The sequence below is a fragment of the Camelus bactrianus genome, chromosome 6, assembly GCF_048773025.1.
Source record: "Camelus bactrianus isolate YW-2024 breed Bactrian camel chromosome 6, ASM4877302v1, whole genome shotgun sequence".
NCBI classification, from domain to species: domain Eukaryota; kingdom Metazoa; phylum Chordata; class Mammalia; order Artiodactyla; family Camelidae; genus Camelus; species Camelus bactrianus.
The window spans coordinates 105,227,690-105,249,217 of record NC_133544.1 but is presented as its reverse complement, the minus strand read 5'-3'; positions in this window follow the sequence as shown (position 1 = coordinate 105,249,217).

Below are 21,528 nucleotides of genomic sequence, written 5' to 3'. Positions count from 1 at the left end.
GCTAAATAAGTCACGGTTTCGAAAAGTATTCCCTTCATAGTTGGTTACGTGGTTTAACAGCCTTAAATTCCCCTTTCAAGGCATATTCACACTTAGAAGCATTTTCTCAGATTTCTCAGGTTTTCCTAACTCCAGTTTGGAAAATGAGGCTGATTTTACAGAAAAATGCTCTTGGAGCGAGTTCTACCCAAAAGATATGTAATTTAAGTAGTTCACTCACCGTGACATTCCGTGTTCTGAACATTTTACATGCATCAAGCTTTCGACAATCATTCTTTAATGAGTGTGAGCATGTGGATTATCAAATTTCATCCACCTTACAAGACATGTTTTCACCTAGAAACATTTACTCACATTTCGCAGAATTTTCCTAAGGTCAGTTTCGAAAATCAGGCAGTTTCCCCAGAAAAATCCTCTTGTTGCATGTTCCATCCAATAGACATCTCATTTTCATAGATACCATCACCGTAACATTCCGTGTTCCTAAAAAACGGCTCATGCAACAAGGATTCAACAAATATTAACTGCTGAGTTGTTAGCATGTTTATTACCGATCTTTAATAAACCATTGAAGACATATTGTCACCTTAAAGAATTTACTCTGATTTCACAGCGTTTTCATAACACCAGTTTCGAATCTGAGGCAGATTTTTCAGTAAAACTCTCCTGGAGAGTGTTCTAACCAATAGATATGTAATTTACATAGCTTCCCTCACCGAGAAAGACCGTGTTCCAAACAGGCTACATACATCAAGGATTGGAGAAACATTTTTAATGAGTTATGTACATGTGTATTACAGATCTTTCATCCACCATACAAGGCATATTGACACATAGAAATATTAAATCTGAGTTCACAGCTTTTTCCTAATAGCAGTTTCAAAAATCAGGCAGTTTTTAAAGGAAAAAACTTTTGGAGCGTGTTCTACCCAATAGGTACGTAAATTACATAGATTCCCCCGCTGTGAAATTACATGTACCGAACACACCACATGCAGAAAATATTCGACAAAAATAAACTTTAGAGTTGTTTGCATGAGGATGACAGGACTTTCATCACAATAAAAGGCATATTGATGCTTAGAAGCTTTTTCTCTGATTTCACAGAGCTTTCAAAACGCCAGTTTCGAAAATGAGGCAGATTTCACGGCAAAAACCTCTTGGAGCAGGTTCTAACCTATAGACATGTAATTTACCTGGATTCGCTCACCGTGAAATTCCGTGTTCTGAACACGCTACATGCATCTCAGATTCGACAAATATTCACTACATAGTTGTTAGCATGTGGATTACAGCACTTTCATCCACCATACAAGGCTTACTGGCACTTTGAAGAATTTTCTCAGATTTCACAGGTTAGTTTTAACGCCAGTTTAGAAAATGAGGCAGATTTGGCCGAAAAATGCTTTTGGAGTGAGTTATACACAAAAGATATGTAATTTACCTAGTTTTAATCACCGTGACATTCCGTGCTCTGAACACGTTACATGCATCACGGATTCGACAAACATTCACTACAGAGTTGGTAGCATAACGATTACCGAACATTCATCCACCATAAATGCCATATTGACACTTTGAAGCACTTTCCCATATTTCAAAAGATTTTCCTAATGCCAGTTTTTAAAATGAGGCAGATTCGAAAAAATTCTCGTGGAGCAAGTACTTCCCAATAGAAATGTAATTTACATAGTTTCCCTCACAGTGACATTCCAATTTCCGTACATGCTACATACTTCACGGATTTGACAAACATTTTTAATGAGTTATGTACATGTGTATTACAGAACTTTCATCCACCCTACAAGGCATATTTCAACCTAGAAACATTAACTCGGAATTTGCAGCCTTTTCTTAATGCCAGTTTCAAAAATCAGGCTGTTATCTCAGGAAAAATCTCTTGGAGCGATTTCTAAACCAGGGAAATGTAATTTACATAAATTTCTTCTCCGTGACATTCCGTGTTCCAAACATTCTACATGCATAACGGATTCGACAAATATTCACTACAGATTTGTTAGCATGTGGATTACCAAACTTTCATCACAAAACTTTGAATATTGATACTTAGAAGTATTTTCTCAGATTTTGCAGCGTTCTCCAAGCGCCAGTTTCAAAAATGATGCAGTTTTCACAGAAAAATCCTCTTGAAGTGATTTCTACCGAATAGACAAGTAGTTTACATTGTTTCAATCACCGTGAAATTCCACGTTCCGATCATCGTACATGCATCACGGATTAGAATAAAGATTCTTTAATATGTTGTGAAAATATGGATTACCGAACTTTCTTCCAAAATAAAGGCATCTTTACAGCTACAACTATTTTCTCCCTTTTCGCAGCTTTATCCAAACATCACATTCGAGAATTAAGCAATTTTCGCTGAAATATTCTATTCTAGCTAGTTCTACCCAATAGAATTCTCATTTACATTGTTTCATTACCGTGAAATTCTGTTTTTCGAACGCGCTTCATGAATCACGGTTTGAAAAATATTTACTACACTCTTGTTAACGTGTGGATTACCGGACTTTCATCCACCAATCAAGTCATATTGACACTTAGAAGCATTTTCTCATATTTCGAAGATTTTTCCTAATGCCAGATTTGAAAATGAGGCAGATTTTGCAGAAAAATGCTCTTGGAGCGAGTTCTACCCAATAGACAGGTAATTTACACAGATGTGCTCATCATGATCTTTGGGGTCCGAACACATTTCATGTATCTCTGATTCGTCAAATATACACTACAGAGATGTTAGCATTTGGATTACCAATCCTACATCCACCATACAAGGCATATATACACCTACAAGTATTTACTCTCATTTCACAGTTTTATCAAAACGTCAAATTCGAAAATCATGCATTTTGCACAGAAAAATTCTATTCAAGCTAGTTCTACCCAATAGAATTTTAATTTACATAGTTTCATTGCCGTGAATTTCCGTGTTCCAAACACGCTAAATAAGTCACGGTTTCGAAAAGTATTCCCTTCATAGTTGGTTACGTGGTTTAACAGCCTTAAATTCCCCTTTCAAGGCATATTCACACTTAGAAGCATTTTCTCAGATTTCTCAGGTTTTCCTAACTCCAGTTTGGAAAATGAGGCTGATTTTACAGAAAAATGCTCTTGGAGCGAGTTCTACCCAAAAGATATGTAATTTAAGTAGTTCACTCACCGTGACATTCCGTGTTCTGAACATTTTACATGCATCAAGCTTTCGACAATCATTCTTTAATGAGTGTGAGCATGTGGATTATCAAATTTCATCCACCTTACAAGACATGTTTTCACCTAGAAACATTTACTCACATTTCGCAGAATTTTCCTAAGGTCAGTTTCGAAAATCAGGCAGTTTCCCCAGAAAAATCCTCTTGTTGCATGTTCCATCCAATAGACATCTCATTTTCATAGATACCATCACCGTAACATTCCGTGTTCCTAAAAAACGGCTCATGCAACAAGGATTCAACAAATATTAACTGCTGAGTTGTTAGCATGTTTATTACCGATCTTTAATAAACCATTGAAGACATATTGTCACCTTAAAGAATTTACTCTGATTTCACAGCGTTTTCATAACACCAGTTTCGAATCTGAGGCAGATTTTTCAGTAAAACTCTCCTGGAGAGTGTTCTAACCAATAGATATGTAATTTACATAGCTTCCCTCACCGAGAAAGACCGTGTTCCAAACAGGCTACATACATCAAGGATTGGAGAAACATTTTTAATGAGTTATGTACATGTGTATTACAGATCTTTCATCCACCATACAAGGCATATTGACACATAGAAATATTAAATCTGAGTTCACAGCTTTTTCCTAATAGCAGTTTCAAAAATCAGGCAGTTTTTAAAGGAAAAAACTTTTGGAGCGTGTTCTACCCAATAGGTACGTAAATTACATAGATTCCCCCGCTGTGAAATTACGTGTACCGAACACACCACATGCAGAAAATATTCGACAAAAATAAACTTTAGAGTTGTTTGCATGAGGATGACAGGACTTTCATCACAATAAAAGGCATATTGATGCTTAGAAGCTTTTTCTCTGATTTCACAGAGCTTTCAAAACGCCAGTTTCGAAAATGAGGCAGATTTCACGGCAAAAACCTCTTGGAGCAGGTTCTAACCTATAGACATGTAATTTACCTGGATTCGCTCACCGTGAAATTCCGTGTTCTGAACACGCTACATGCATCTCAGATTCGACAAATATTCACTACATAGTTGTTAGCATGTGGATTACAGCACTTTCATCCACCATACAAGGCTTACTGGCACTTTGAAGAATTTTCTCAGATTTCACAGGTTAGTTTTAACGCCAGTTTAGAAAATGAGGCAGATTTGGCCGAAAAATGCTTTTGGAGTGAGTTATACACAAAAGATATGTAATTTACCTAGTTTTAATCACCGTGACATTCCGTGTTCTGAACACGTTACATGCATCACGGATTCGACAAACATTCACTACAGAGTTGGTAGCATAACGATTACCGAACATTCATCCACCATAAATGCCATATTGACACTTTGAAGCACTTTCCCATATTTCAAAAGATTTTCCTAATGCCAGTTTTTAAAATGAGGCAGATTCGAAAAAATTCTCGTGGAGCAAGTACTTCCCAATAGAAATGTAATTTACATAGTTTCCCTCACAGTGACATTCCAATTTCCGTACATGCTACATACTTCACGGATTTGACAAACATTTTTAATGAGTTATGTACATGTGTATTACAGAACTTTCATCCACCCTACAAGGCATATTTCAACCTAGAAACATTAACTCGGAATTTGCAGCCTTTTCTTAATGCCAGTTTCAAAAATCAGGCTGTTATCTCAGGAAAAATCTCTTGGAGCGATTTCTAAACCAGGGAAATGTAATTTACATAAATTTCTTCTCCGTGACATTCCGTGTTCCAAACATTCTACATGCATAACGGATTCGACAAATATTCACTACAGATTTGTTAGCATGTGGATTACCAAACTTTCATCACAAAACTTTGAATATTGATACTTAGAAGTATTTTCTCAGATTTTGCAGCGTTCTCCAAGCGCCAGTTTCAAAAATGATGCAGTTTTCACAGAAAAATCCTCTTGAAGTGATTTCTACCGAATAGACAAGTAGTTTACATTGTTTCAATCACCGTGAAATTCCACGTTCCGATCATCGTACATGCATCACGGATTAGAATAAAGATTCTTTAATATGTTGTGAAAATATGGATTACCGAACTTTCTTCCAAAATAAAGGCATCTTTACAGCTACAACTATTTTCTCCCTTTTCGCAGCTTTATCCAAACATCACATTCGAGAATTAAGCAATTTTCGCTGAAATATTCTATTCTAGCTAGTTCTACCCAATAGAATTCTCATTTACATTGTTTCATTACCGTGAAATTCTGTTTTTCGAACGCGCTACATGAATCACGGTTTGAAAAATATTTACTACACTCTTGTTAACGTGTGGATTACCGGACTTTCATCCACCAATCAAGTCATATTGACACTTAGAAGCATTTTCTCATATTTCGAAGATTTTTCCTAATGCCAGATTTGAAAATGAGGCAGATTTTGCAGAAAAATGCTCTTGGAGCGAGTTCTACCCAATAGACAGGTAATTTACACAGATGTGCTCATCATGATCTTTGGCGTCCGAACACATTTCATGTATCTCTGATTCGTCAAATATACACTACAGAGATGTTAGCATTTGGATTACCAATCCTACATCCACCATACAAGGCATATATACACCTACAAGTATTTACTCTCATTTCACAGTTTTATCAAAACGTCAAATTCGAAAATCATGCATTTTGCACAGAAAAATTCTATTCAAGCTAGTTCTACCCAATAGAATTTTAATTTACATAGTTTCATTGCCGTGAATTTCCGTGTTCCAAACACGCTAAATAAGTCACGGTTTCGAAAAGTATTCCCTTCATAGTTGGTTACGTGGTTTAACAGCCTTAAATTCCCCTTTCAAGGCATATTCACACTTAGAAGCATTTTCTCAGATTTCTCAGGTTTTCCTAACTCCAGTTTGGAAAATGAGGCTGATTTTACAGAAAAATGCTCTTGGAGCGAGTTCTACCCAAAAGATATGTAATTTAAGTAGTTCACTCACCGTGACATTCCGTGTTCTGAACATTTTACATGCATCAAGCTTTCGACAATCATTCTTTAATGAGTGTGAGCATGTGGATTATCAAATTTCATCCACCTTACAAGACATGTTTTCACCTAGAAACATTTACTCACATTTCGCAGAATTTTCCTAAGGTCAGTTTCGAAAATCAGGCAGTTTCCCCAGAAAAATCCTCTTGTTGCATGTTCCATCCAATAGACATCTCATTTTCATAGATACCATCACCGTAACATTCCGTGTTCCTAAAAAACGGCTCATGCAACAAGGATTCAACAAATATTAACTGCTGAGTTGTTAGCATGTTTATTACCGATCTTTAATAAACCATTGAAGACATATTGTCACCTTAAAGAATTTACTCTGATTTCACAGCGTTTTCATAACACCAGTTTCGAATCTGAGGCAGATTTTTCAGTAAAACTCTCCTGGAGAGTGTTCTAACCAATAGATATGTAATTTACATAGCTTCCCTCACCGAGAAAGACCGTGTTCCAAACAGGCTACATACATCAAGGATTGGAGAAACATTTTTAATGAGTTATGTACATGTGTATTACAGATCTTTCATCCACCATACAAGGCATATTGACACATAGAAATATTAAATCTGAGTTCACAGCTTTTTCCTAATAGCAGTTTCAAAAATCAGGCAGTTTTTAAAGGAAAAAACTTTTGGAGCGTGTTCTACCCAATAGGTACGTAAATTACATAGATTCCCCCGCTGTGAAATTACGTGTACCGAACACACCACATGCAGAAAATATTCGACAAAAATAAACTTTAGAGTTGTTTGCATGAGGATGACAGGACTTTCATCACAATAAAAGGCATATTGATGCTTAGAAGCTTTTTCTCTGATTTCACAGAGCTTTCAAAACGCCAGTTTCGAAAATGAGGCAGATTTCACGGCAAAAACCTCTTGGAGCAGGTTCTAACCTATAGACATGTAATTTACCTGGATTCGCTCACCGTGAAATTCCGTGTTCTGAACACGCTACATGCATCTCAGATTCGACAAATATTCACTACATAGTTGTTAGCATGTGGATTACAGCACTTTCATCCACCATACAAGGCTTACTGGCACTTTGAAGAATTTTCTCAGATTTCACAGGTTAGTTTTAACGCCAGTTTAGAAAATGAGGCAGATTTGGCCGAAAAATGCTTTTGCAGTGAGTTATACACAAAAGATATGTAATTTACCTAGTTTTAATCACCGTGACATTCCGTGCTCTGAACACGTTACATGCATCACGGATTCGACAAACATTCACTACAGAGTTGGTAGCATAACGATTACCGAACATTCATCCACCATAAATGCCATATTGACACTTTGAAGCACTTTCCCATATTTCAAAAGATTTTCCTAATGCCAGTTTTTAAAATGAGGCAGATTCGAAAAAATTCTCGTGGAGCAAGTACTTCCCAATAGAAATGTAATTTACATAGTTTCCCTCACAGTGACATTCCAATTTCCATACATGCTACATACTTCACGGATTTGACAAACATTTTTAATGAGTTATGTACATGTGTATTACAGAACTTTCATCCACCCTACAAGGCATATTTCAACCTAGAAACATTAACTCGGAATTTGCAGCCTTTTCTTAATGCCAGTTTCAAAAATCAGGCTGTTATCTCAGGAAAAATCTCTTGGAGCGATTTCTAAACCAGGGAAATGTAATTTACATAAATTTGTTCTCCGTGACATTCCGTGTTCCAAACATTCTACATGCATAACGGATTCGACAAATATTCACTACAGATTTGTTAGCATGTGGATTACCAAACTTTCATCACAAAACTTTGAATATTGATACTTAGAAGTATTTTCTCAGATTTTGCAGCGTTCTCCAAGCGCCAGTTTCAAAAATGATGCAGTTTTCACAGAAAAATCCTCTTGAAGTGATTTCTACCGAATAGACAAGTAGTTTACATTGTTTCAATCACCGTGAAATTCCACGTTCCGATCATCGTACATGCATCACGGATTAGAATAAAGATTCTTTAATATGTTGTGAAAATATGGATTACCGAACTTTCTTCCAAAATAAAGGCATCTTTACAGCTACAACTATTTTCTCCCTTTTCGCAGCTTTATCCAAACATCACATTCGAGAATTAAGCAATTTTCGCTGAAATATTCTATTCTAGCTAGTTCTACCCAATAGAATTCTCATTTACATTGTTTCATTACCGTGAAATTCTGTTTTTCGAACGCGCTACATGAATCACGGTTTGAAAAATATTTACTACACTCTTGTTAACGTGTGGATTACCGGACTTTCATCCACCAATCAAGTCATATTGACACTTAGAAGCATTTTCTCATATTTCGAAGATTTTTCCTAATGCCAGATTTGAAAATGAGGCAGATTTTGCAGAAAAATGCTCTTGGAGCGAGTTCTACCCAATAGACAGGTAATTTACACAGATGTGCTCATCATGATCTTTGGCGTCCGAACACATTTCATGTATCTCTGATTCGTCAAATATACACTACAGAGATGTTAGCATTTGGATTACCAATCCTACATCCACCATACAAGGCATATATACACCTACAAGTATTTACTCTCATTTCACAGTTTTATCAAAACGTCAAATTCGAAAATCATGCATTTTGCACAGAAAAATTCTATTCAAGCTAGTTCTACCCAATAGAATTTTAATTTACATAGTTTCATTGCCGTGAATTTCCGTGTTCCAAACACGCTAAATAAGTCACGGTTTCGAAAAGTATTCCCTTCATAGTTGGTTACGTGGTTTAACAGCCTTAAATTCCCCTTTCAAGGCATATTCACACTTAGAAGCATTTTCTCAGATTTCTCAGGTTTTCCTAACTCCAGTTTGGAAAATGAGGCTGATTTTACAGAAAAATGCTCTTGGAGCGAGTTCTACCCAAAAGATATGTAATTTAAGTAGTTCACTCACCGTGACATTCCGTGTTCTGAACATTTTACATGCATCAAGCTTTCGACAATCATTCTTTAATGAGTGTGAGCATGTGGATTATCAAATTTCATCCACCTTACAAGACATGTTTTCACCTAGAAACATTTACTCACATTTCGCAGAATGTTCCTAAGGTCAGTTTCGAAAATCAGGCAGTTTCCCCAGAAAAATCCTCTTGTTGCATGTTCCATCCAATAGACATCTCATTTTCATAGATACCATCACCGTAACATTCCGTGTTCCTAAAAAACGGCTCATGCAACAAGGATTCAACAAATATTAACTGCTGAGTTGTTAGCATGTTTATTACCGATCTTTAATAAACCATTGAAGACATATTGTCACCTTAAAGAATTTACTCTGATTTCACAGCGTTTTCATAACACCAGTTTCGAATCTGAGGCAGATTTTTCAGTAAAACTCTCCTGGAGAGTGTTCTAACCAATAGATATGTAATTTACATAGCTTCCCTCACCGAGAAAGACCGTGTTCCAAACAGGCTACATACATCAAGGATTGGAGAAACATTTTTAATGAGTTATGTACATGTGTATTACAGATCTTTCATCCACCATACAAGGCATATTGACACATAGAAATATTAAATCTGAGTTCACAGCTTTTTCCTAATAGCAGTTTCAAAAATCAGGCAGTTTTTAAAGGAAAAAACTTTTGGAGCGTGTTCTACCCAATAGGTACGTAAATTACATAGATTCCCCCGCTGTGAAATTACGTGTACCGAACACACCACATGCAGAAAATATTCGACAAAAATAAACTTTAGAGTTGTTTGCATGAGGATGACAGGACTTTCATCACAATAAAAGGCATATTGATGCTTAGAAGCTTTTTCTCTGATTTCACAGAGCTTTCAAAACGCCAGTTTCGAAAATGAGGCAGATTTCACGGCAAAAACCTCTTGGAGCAGGTTCTAACCTATAGACATGTAATTTACCTGGATTCGCTCACCGTGAAATTCCGTGTTCTGAACACGCTACATGCATCTCAGATTCGACAAATATTCACTACATAGTTGTTAGCATGTGGATTACAGCACTTTCATCCACCATACAAGGCTTACTGGCACTTTGAAGAATTTTCTCAGATTTCACAGGTTAGTTTTAACGCCAGTTTAGAAAATGAGGCAGATTTGGCCGAAAAATGCTTTTGCAGTGAGTTATACACAAAAGATATGTAATTTACCTAGTTTTAATCACCGTGACATTCCGTGCTCTGAACACGTTACATGCATCACGGATTCGACAAACATTCACTACAGAGTTGGTAGCATAACGATTACCGAACATTCATCCACCATAAATGCCATATTGACACTTTGAAGCACTTTCCCATATTTCAAAAGATTTTCCTAATGCCAGTTTTTAAAATGAGGCAGATTCGAAAAAATTCTCGTGGAGCAAGTACTTCCCAATAGAAATGTAATTTACATAGTTTCCCTCACAGTGACATTCCAATTTCCATACATGCTACATACTTCACGGATTTGACAAACATTTTTAATGAGTTATGTACATGTGTATTACAGAACTTTCATCCACCCTACAAGGCATATTTCAACCTAGAAACATTAACTCGGAATTTGCAGCCTTTTCTTAATGCCAGTTTCAAAAATCAGGCTGTTATCTCAGGAAAAATCTCTTGGAGCGATTTCTAAACCAGGGAAATGTAATTTACATAAATTTCTTCTCCGTGACATTCCGTGTTCCAAACATTCTACATGCATAACGGATTCGACAAATATTCACTACAGATTTGTTAGCATGTGGATTACCAAACTTTCATCACAAAACTTTGAATATTGATACTTAGAAGTATTTTCTCAGATTTTGCAGCGTTCTCCAAGCGCCAGTTTCAAAAATGATGCAGTTTTCACAGAAAAATCCTCTTGAAGTGATTTCTACCGAATAGACAAGTAGTTTACATTGTTTCAATCACCGTGAAATTCCACGTTCCGATCATCGTACATGCATCACGGATTAGAATAAAGATTCTTTAATATGTTGTGAAAATATGGATTACCGAACTTTCTTCCAAAATAAAGGCATCTTTACAGCTACAACTATTTTCTCCCTTTTCGCAGCTTTATCCAAACATCACATTCGAGAATTAAGCAATTTTCGCTGAAATATTCTATTCTAGCTAGTTCTACCCAATAGAATTCTCATTTACATTGTTTCATTACCGTGAAATTCTGTTTTTCGAACGCGCTTCATGAATCACGGTTTGAAAAATATTTACTACACTCTTGTTAACGTGTGGATTACCGGACTTTCATCCACCAATCAAGTCATATTGACACTTAGAAGCATTTTCTCATATTTCGAAGATTTTTCCTAATGCCAGATTTGAAAATGAGGCAGATTTTGCAGAAAAATGCTCTTGGAGCGAGTTCTACCCAATAGACAGGTAATTTACACAGATGTGCTCATCATGATCTTTGGGGTCCGAACACATTTCATGTATCTCTGATTCGTCAAATATACACTACAGAGATGTTAGCATTTGGATTACCAATCCTACATCCACCATACAAGGCATATATACACCTACAAGTATTTACTCTCATTTCACAGTTTTATCAAAACGTCAAATTCGAAAATCATGCATTTTGCACAGAAAAATTCTATTCAAGCTAGTTCTACCCAATAGAATTTTAATTTACATAGTTTCATTGCCGTGAATTTCCGTGTTCCAAACACGCTAAATAAGTCACGGTTTCGAAAAGTATTCCCTTCATAGTTGGTTACGTGGTTTAACAGCCTTAAATTCCCCTTTCAAGGCATATTCACACTTAGAAGCATTTTCTCAGATTTCTCAGGTTTTCCTAACTCCAGTTTGGAAAATGAGGCTGATTTTACAGAAAAATGCTCTTGGAGCGAGTTCTACCCAAAAGATATGTAATTTAAGTAGTTCACTCACCGTGACATTCCGTGTTCTGAACATTTTACATGCATCAAGCTTTCGACAATCATTCTTTAATGAGTGTGAGCATGTGGATTATCAAATTTCATCCACCTTACAAGACATGTTTTCACCTAGAAACATTTACTCACATTTCGCAGAATTTTCCTAAGGTCAGTTTCGAAAATCAGGCAGTTTCCCCAGAAAAATCCTCTTGTTGCATGTTCCATCCAATAGACATCTCATTTTCATAGATACCATCACCGTAACATTCCGTGTTCCTAAAAAACGGTTCATGCAACAAGGATTCAACAAATATTAACTGCTGAGTTGTTAGCATGTTTATTACCGATCTTTAATAAACCATTGAAGACATATTGTCACCTTAAAGAATTTACTCTGATTTCACAGCGTTTTCATAACACCAGTTTCGAATCTGAGGCAGATTTTTCAGTAAAACTCTCCTGGAGAGTGTTCTAACCAATAGATATGTAATTTACATAGCTTCCCTCACCGAGAAAGACCGTGTTCCAAACAGGCTACATACATCAAGGATTGGAGAAACATTTTTAATGAGTTATGTACATGTGTATTACAGATCTTTCATCCACCATACAAGGCATATTGACACATAGAAATATTAAATCTGAGTTCACAGCTTTTTCCTAATAGCAGTTTCAAAAATCAGGCAGTTTTTAAAGGAAAAAACTTTTGGAGCGTGTTCTACCCAATAGGTACGTAAATTACATAGATTCCCCCGCTGTGAAATTACGTGTACCGAACACACCACATGCAGAAAATATTCGACAAAAATAAACTTTAGAGTTGTTTGCATGAGGATGACAGGACTTTCATCACAATAAAAGGCATATTGATGCTTAGAAGCTTTTTCTCTGATTTCACAGAGCTTTCAAAACGCCAGTTTCGAAAATGAGGCAGATTTCACGGCAAAAACCTCTTGGAGCAGGTTCTAACCTATAGACATGTAATTTACCTGGATTCGCTCACCGTGAAATTCCGTGTTCTGAACACGCTACATGCATCTCAGATTCGACAAATATTCACTACATAGTTGTTAGCATGTGGATTACAGCACTTTCATCCACCATACAAGGCTTACTGGCACTTTGAAGAATTTTCTCAGATTTCACAGGTTAGTTTTAACGCCAGTTTAGAAAATGAGGCAGATTTGGCCGAAAAATGCTTTTGGAGTGAGTTATACACAAAAGATATGTAATTTACCTAGTTTTAATCACCGTGACATTCCGTGCTCTGAACACGTTACATGCATCACGGATTCGACAAACATTCACTACAGAGTTGGTAGCATAACGATTACCGAACATTCATCCACCATAAATGCCATATTGACACTTTGAAGCACTTTCCCATATTTCAAAAGATTTTCCTAATGCCAGTTTTTAAAATGAGGCAGATTCGAAAAAATTCTCGTGGAGCAAGTACTTCCCAATAGAAATGTAATTTACATAGTTTCCCTCACAGTGACATTCCAATTTCCGTACATGCTACATACTTCACGGATTTGACAAACATTTTTAATGAGTTATGTACATGTGTATTACAGAACTTTCATCCACCCTACAAGGCATATTTCAACCTAGAAACATTAACTCGGAATTTGCAGCCTTTTCTTAATGCCAGTTTCAAAAATCAGGCTGTTATCTCAGGAAAAATCTCTTGGAGCGATTTCTAAACCAGGGAAATGTAATTTACATAAATTTGTTCTCCGTGACATTCCGTGTTCCAAACATTCTACATGCATAACGGATTCGACAAATATTCACTACAGATTTGTTAGCATGTGGATTACCAAACTTTCATCACAAAACTTTGAATATTGATACTTAGAAGTATTTTCTCAGATTTTGCAGCGTTTTCCAAGCGCCAGTTTCAAAAATGATGCAGTTTTCACAGAAAAATCCTCTTGAAGTGATTTCTACCGAATAGACAAGTAGTTTACATTGTTTCAATCACCGTGAAGTTCCACGTTCCGATCATCGTACATGCATCACGGATTAGAATAAAGATTCTTTAATATGTTGTGAAAATATGGATTACCGAACTTTCTTCCAAAATAAAGGCATCTTTACAGCTACAACTATTTTCTCCCTTTTCGCAGCTTTATCCAAACATCACATTCGAGAATTAAGCAATTTTCGCTGAAATATTCAATTCTAGCTAGTTCTACCCAATAGAATTCTCATTTACATTGTTTCATTACCGTGAAATTCTGTTTTTCGAACGCGCTTCATGAATCACGGTTTGAAAAATATTTACTACACTCTTGTTAACGTGTGGATTACCGGACTTTCATCCACCAATCAAGTCATATTGACACTTAGAAGCATTTTCTCATATTTCGAAGATTTTTCCTAATGCCAGATTTGAAAATGAGGCAGATTTTGCAGAAAAATGCTCTTGGAGCGAGTTCTACCCAATAGACAGGTAATTTACACAGATGTGCTCATCATGATCTTTGGGGTCCGAACACATTTCATGTATCTCTGATTCGTCAAATATACACTACAGAGATGTTAGCATTTGGATTACCAATCCTACATCCACCATACAAGGCATATATACACCTACAAGTATTTACTCTCATTTCACAGTTTTATCAAAACGTCAAATTCGAAAATCATGCATTTTGCACAGAAAAATTCTATTCAAGCTAGTTCTACCCAATAGAATTTTAATTTACATAGTTTCATTGCCGTGAATTTCCGTGTTCCAAACACGCTAAATAAGTCACGGTTTCGAAAAGTATTCCCTTCATAGTTGGTTACGTGGTTTAACAGCCTTAAATTCCCCTTTCAAGGCATATTCACACTTAGAAGCATTTTCTCAGATTTCTCAGGTTTTCCTAACTCCAGTTTGGAAAATGAGGCGGATTTTACAGAAAAATGCTCTTGGAGCGAGTTCTACCCAAAAGATATGTAATTTAAGTAGTTCACTCACCGTGACATTCCGTGTTCTGAACATTTTACATGCATCAAGCTTTCGACAATCATTCTTTAATGAGTGTGAGCATGTGGATTATCAAATTTCATCCACCTTACAAGACATGTTTTCACCTAGAAACATTTACTCACATTTCGCAGAATTTTCCTAAGGTCAGTTTCGAAAATCAGGCAGTTTCCCCAGAAAAATCCTCTTGTTGCATGTTCCATCCAATAGACATCTCATTTTCATAGATACCATCACCGTAACATTCCGTGTTCCTAAAAAACGGTTCATGCAACAAGGATTCAACAAATATTAACTGCTGAGTTGTGAGCATGTTTATTACCGATCTTTAATAAACCATTGAAGACATATTGTCACCTTAAAGAATTTACTCTGATTTCACAGCGTTTTCATAACACCAGTTTCGAATCTGAGGCAGATTTTTCAGTAAAACTCTCCTGGAGAGTGTTCTAACCAATAGATATGTAATTTACATAGCTTCCCTCACCGAGAAAGACCGTGTTCCAAACAGGCTACATACATCAAGGATTGGAGAAACATTTTTAATGAGTTATGTACATGTGTATTACAGATCTTTCATCCACCATACAAGGCATATTGACACATAGAAATATTAAATCTGAGTTCACAGCTTTTTCCTAATAGCAGTTTCAAAAATCAGGCAGTTTTTAAAGGAAAAAACTTTTGGAGCGTGTTCTACCCAATAGGTACGTAAATTACATAGATTCCCCCGCTGTGAAATTACGTGTACCGAACACACCACATGCAGAAAATATTCGACAAAAATAAACTTTAGAGTTGTTTGCATGAGGATGACAGGACTTTCATCACAATAAAAGGCATATTGATGCTTAGAAGCTTTTTCTCTGATTTCACAGAGCTTTCAAAACGCCAGTTTCGAAAATGAGGCAGATTTCACGGCAAAAACCTCTTGGAGCAGGTTCTAACCTATAGACATGTAATTTACCTGGATTCGCTCACCGTGAAATTCCGTGTTCTGAACACGCTACATGCATCTCAGATTCGACAAATATTCACTACATAGTTGTTAGCATGTGGATTACAGCACTTTCATCCACCATACAAGGCTTACTGGCACTTTGAAGAATTTTCTCAGATTTCACAGGTTAGTTTTAACGCCAGTTTAGAAAATGAGGCAGATTTGGCCGAAAAATGCTTTTGGAGTGAGTTATACACAAAAGATATGTAATTTACCTAGTTTTAATCACCGTGACATTCCGTGCTCTGAACACGTTACATGCATCACGGATTCGACAAACATTCACTACAGAGTTGGTAGCATAACGATTACCGAACATTCATCCACCATAAATGCCATATTGACACTTTGAAGCACTTTCCCATATTTCAAAAGATTTTCCTAATGCCAGTTTTTAAAATGAGGCAGATTCGAAAAAATTCTCGTGGAGCAAGTACTTCCCAATAGAAATGTAATTTACATAGTTTCCCTCACAGTGACATTCCAATTTCCGTACATGCTACATACTTCACGGATTTGACAAACATTTTTAATGAGTTATGTACATGTGTATTACAGAACTTTCATCCACCCTACAAGGCCTATTTCAACCTAGAAACATTAACTCGGAATTTGCAGCCTTTTCTTAATGCCAGTTTCAAAAATCAGGCTGTTATCTCAGGAAAAATCTCTTGGAGCGATTTCTAAACCAGGGAAATGTAATTTACATAAATTTCTTCTCCGTGACATTCCGTGTTCCAAACATTCTACATGCATAACGGATTCGACAAATATTCACTACAGATTTGTTAGCATGTGGATTACCAAACTTTCATCACAAAACTTTGAATATTGATACTTAGAAGTATTTTCTCAGATTTTGCAGCGTTTTCCAAGCGCCAGTTTCAAAAATGATGCAGTTTTCACAGAAAAATCCTCTTGAAGTGATTTCTACCGAATAGACAAGTAGTTTACATTGTTTCAATCACCGTGAAATTCCACGTTCCGATCATCGTACATGCATCACGGATTAGAATAAAGATTCTTTAATATGTTGTGAAAATATGGATTACCGAACTTTCTTCCAAAATAAAGGCATCTTTACAGCTACAACTATTTTCTCCCTTTTCGCAGCTTTATCCAAACATCACATTCGAGAATTAAGCAATTTTCGCTGAAATATTCTATTCTAGCTAGTTCTACCCAATAGAATTCTCATTTACATTGTTTCATTACCGTGAAATTCTGTTTTTCGAACGCGCTTCATGAATCACGGTTTGAAAAATATTTACTACACTCTTGTTAACGTGTGGATTACCGGACTTTCATCCACCAATCAAGTCATATTGACACTTAGAAGCATTTTCTCATATTTCGAAGATTTTTCCTAATGCCAGATTTGAAAATGAGGCAGATTTTGCAGAAAAATGCTCTTGGAGCGAGTTCTACCCAATAGACAGGTAATTTACACAGATGTGCTCATCATGATCTTTGGGGTCCGAACACATTTCATGTATCTCTGATTCGTCAAATATACACTACAGAGATGTTAGCATTTGGATTACCAATCCTACATCCACCATACAAGGCATATATACACCTACAAGTATTTACTCTCATTTCACAGTTTTATCAAAACGTCAAATTCGAAAATCATGCATTTTGCACAGAAAAATTCTATTCAAGCTAGTTCTACCCAATAGAATTTTAATTTACATAGTTTCATTGCCGTGAATTTCCGTGTTCCAAACACGCTAAATAAGTCACGGTTTCGAAAAGTATTCCCTTCATAGTTGGTTACGTGGTTTAACAGCCTTAAATTCCCCTTTCAAGGCATATTCACACTTAGAAGCATTTTCTCAGATTTCTCAGGTTTTCCTAACTCCAGTTTGGAAAATGAGGCGGATTTTACAGAAAAATGCTCTTGGAGCGAGTTCTACCCAAAAGATATGTAATTTAAGTAGTTCACTCACCGTGACATTCCGTGTTCTGAACATTTTACATGCATCAAGCTTTCGACAATCATTCTTTAATGAGTGTGAGCATGTGGATTATCAAATTTCATCCACCTTACAAGACATGTTTTCACCTAGAAACATTTACTCACATTTCGCAGAATTTTCCTAAGGTCAGTTTCGAAAATCAGGCAGTTTCCCCAGAAAAATCCTCTTGTTGCATGTTCCATCCAATAGACATCTCATTTTCATAGATACCATCACCGTAACATTCCGTGTTCCTAAAAAACGGTTCATGCAACAAGGATTCAACAAATATTAACTGCTGAGTTGTGAGCATGTTTATTACCGATCTTTAATAAACCATTGAAGACATATTGTCACCTTAAAGAATTTACTCTGATTTCACAGCGTTTTCATAACACCAGTTTCGAATCTGAGGCAGATTTTTCAGTAAAACTCTCCTGGAGAGTGTTCTAACCAATAGATATGTAATTTACATAGCTTCCCTCACCGAGAAAGACCGTGTTCCAAACAGGCTACATACATCAAGGATTGGAGAAACATTTTTAATGAGTTATGTACATGTGTATTACAGATCTTTCATCCACCATACAAGGCATATTGACACATAGAAATATTAAATCTGAGTTCACAGCTTTTTCCTAATAGCAGTTTCAAAAATCAGGCAGTTTTTAAAGGAAAAAACTTTTGGAGCGTGTTCTACCCAATAGGTACGTAAATTACATAGATTCCCCCGCTGTGAAATTACGTGTACCGAACACACCACATGCAGAAAATATTCGACAAAAATAAACTTTAGAGTTGTTTGCATGAGGATGACAGGACTTTCATCACAATAAAAGGCATATTGATGCTTAGAAGCTTTTTCTCTGATTTCACAGAGCTTTCAAAACGCCAGTTTCGAAAATGAGGCAGATTTCACGGCAAAAACCTCTTGGAGCAGGTTCTAACCTATAGACATGTAATTTACCTGGATTCGCTCACCGTGAAATTCCGTGTTTTGAACACGCTACATGCATCTCAGATTCGACAAATATTCACTACATAGTTGTTAGCATGTGGATTACAGCACTTTCATCCACCATACAAGGCTTACTGGCACTTTGAAGAATTTTCTCAGATTTCACAGGTTAGTTTTAACGCCAGTTTAGAAAATGAGGCAGATTTGGCCGAAAAATGCTTTTGGAGTGAGTTATACACAAAAGATATGTAATTTACCTAGTTTTAATCACCGTGACATTCCGTGCTCTGAACACGTTACATGCATCACGGATTCGACAAACATTCACTACAGAGTTGGTAGCATAACGATTACCGAACATTCATCCACCATAAATGCCATATTGACACTTTGAAGCACTTTCCCATATTTCAAAAGATTTTCCTAATGCCAGTTTTTAAAATGAGGCAGATTCGAAAAAATTCTCGTGGAGCAAGTACTTCCCAATAGAAATGTAATTTACATAGTTTCCCTCACAGTGACATTCCAATTTCCGTACATGCTACATACTTCACGGATTTGACAAACATTTTTAATGAGTTATGTACATGTGTATTACAGAACTTTCATCCACCCTACAAGGCCTATTTCAACCTAGAAACATTAACTCGGAATTTGCAGCCTTTTCTTAATGCCAGTTTCAAAAATCAGGCTGTTATCTCAGGAAAAATCTCTTGGAGCGATTTCTAAACCAGGGAAATGTAATTTACATAAATTTCTTCTCCGTGACATTCCGTGTTCCAAACATTCTACATGCATAACGGATTCGACAAATATTCACTACAGATATGTTAGCATGTGGATTACCAAACTTTCATCACAAAACTTTGAATATTGATACTTAGAAGTATTTTCTCAGATTTTGCAGCGTTTTCCAAGCGCCAGTTTCAAAAATGATGCAGTTTTCACAGAAAAATCCTCTTGAAGTGATTTCTACCGAATAGACAAGTAGTTTACATTGTTTCAATCACCGTGAAATTCCACGTTCCGATCATCGTACATGCATCACGGATTAGAATAAAGATTCTTTAATATGTTGTGAAAATATGGATTACCGAACTTTCTTCCAAAATAAAGGCATCTTTACAGCTACAACTATTTTCTCCCTTTTCGCAGCTTTATCCAAACATCACATTCGAGAATTAAGCAATTTTCGCTGAAATATTCTATTCTAGCTAGTTCTACCCAATAGAATTCTCATTTACATTGTTTCATTACCGTGAAATTCTGTTTTTCGAACGCGCTTCATGAATCACGGTTTGAAAAATATTTACTACACTCTTGTTAACGTGTGGATTACCGGACTTTCATCCACCAATCAAGTCATATTGACACTTAGAAGCATTTTCTCATATTTCGAAGATTTTTCCTAATGCCAGATTTGAAAATGAGGCAGATTTTGCAGAAAAATGCTCTTGGAGCGAGTTCTACCCAATAGACAGGTAATTTACACAGATGTGCTCATCATGATCTTTGGGGTCCGAACACATTTCATGTATCTCTGATTCGTCAAATATACACTACAGAGATGTTAGCATTTGGATTACCAATCCTACATCCACCATACAAGGCATATATACACCTACAAGTATTTACTCTCATTTCACAGTTTTATCAAAACGTCAAATTCGAAAATCATGCATTTTGCACAGAAAAATTCTATTCAAGCTAGTTCTACCCAATAGAATTTTAATTTACATAGTTTCATTGCCGTGAATTTCCGTGTTCCAAACACGCTAAATAAGTCACGGTTTCGAAAAGTATTCCCTTCATAGTTGGTTACGTGGTTTAACAGCCTTAAATTCCCCTTTCAAGGCATATTCACACTTAGAAGCATTTTCTCAGATTTCTCAGGTTTTCCTAACTCCAGTTTGGAAAATGAGGCGGATTTTACAGAAAAATGCTCTTGGAGCGAGTTCTACCCAAAAGATATGTAATTTAAGTAGTTCACTCACCGTGACATTCCGTGTTCTGAACATTTTACATGCATCAAGCTTTCGACAATCATTCTTTAATGAGTGTGAGCATGTGGATTATCAAATTTCATCCACCTTACAAGACATGTTTTCACCTAGAAACATTTACTCACATTTCGCAGAATTTTCCTAAGGTCAGTTTCGAAAATCAGGCAGTTTCCCCAGAAAAATCCTCTTGTTGCATGTTCCATCCAATAGACATCTCATTTTCATAGATACCATCACCGTAACATTCCGTGTTCCTAAAAAACGGTTCATGCAACAAGGATTCAACAAATATTAACTGCTGAGTTGTGAGCATGTTTATTACCGATCTTTAATAAACCATTGAAGACATATTGTCACCTTAAAGAATTTACTCTGATTTCACAGCGTTTTCATAACACCAGTTTCGAATCTGAGGCAGATTTTTCAGTAAAACTCTCCTGGAGAGTGTTCTAACCAATAGATATGTAATTTACATAGCTTCCCTCACCGAGAAAGACCGTGTTCCAAACAGGCTACATACATCAAGGATTGGAGAAACATTTTTAATGAGTTATGTACATGTGTATTACAGA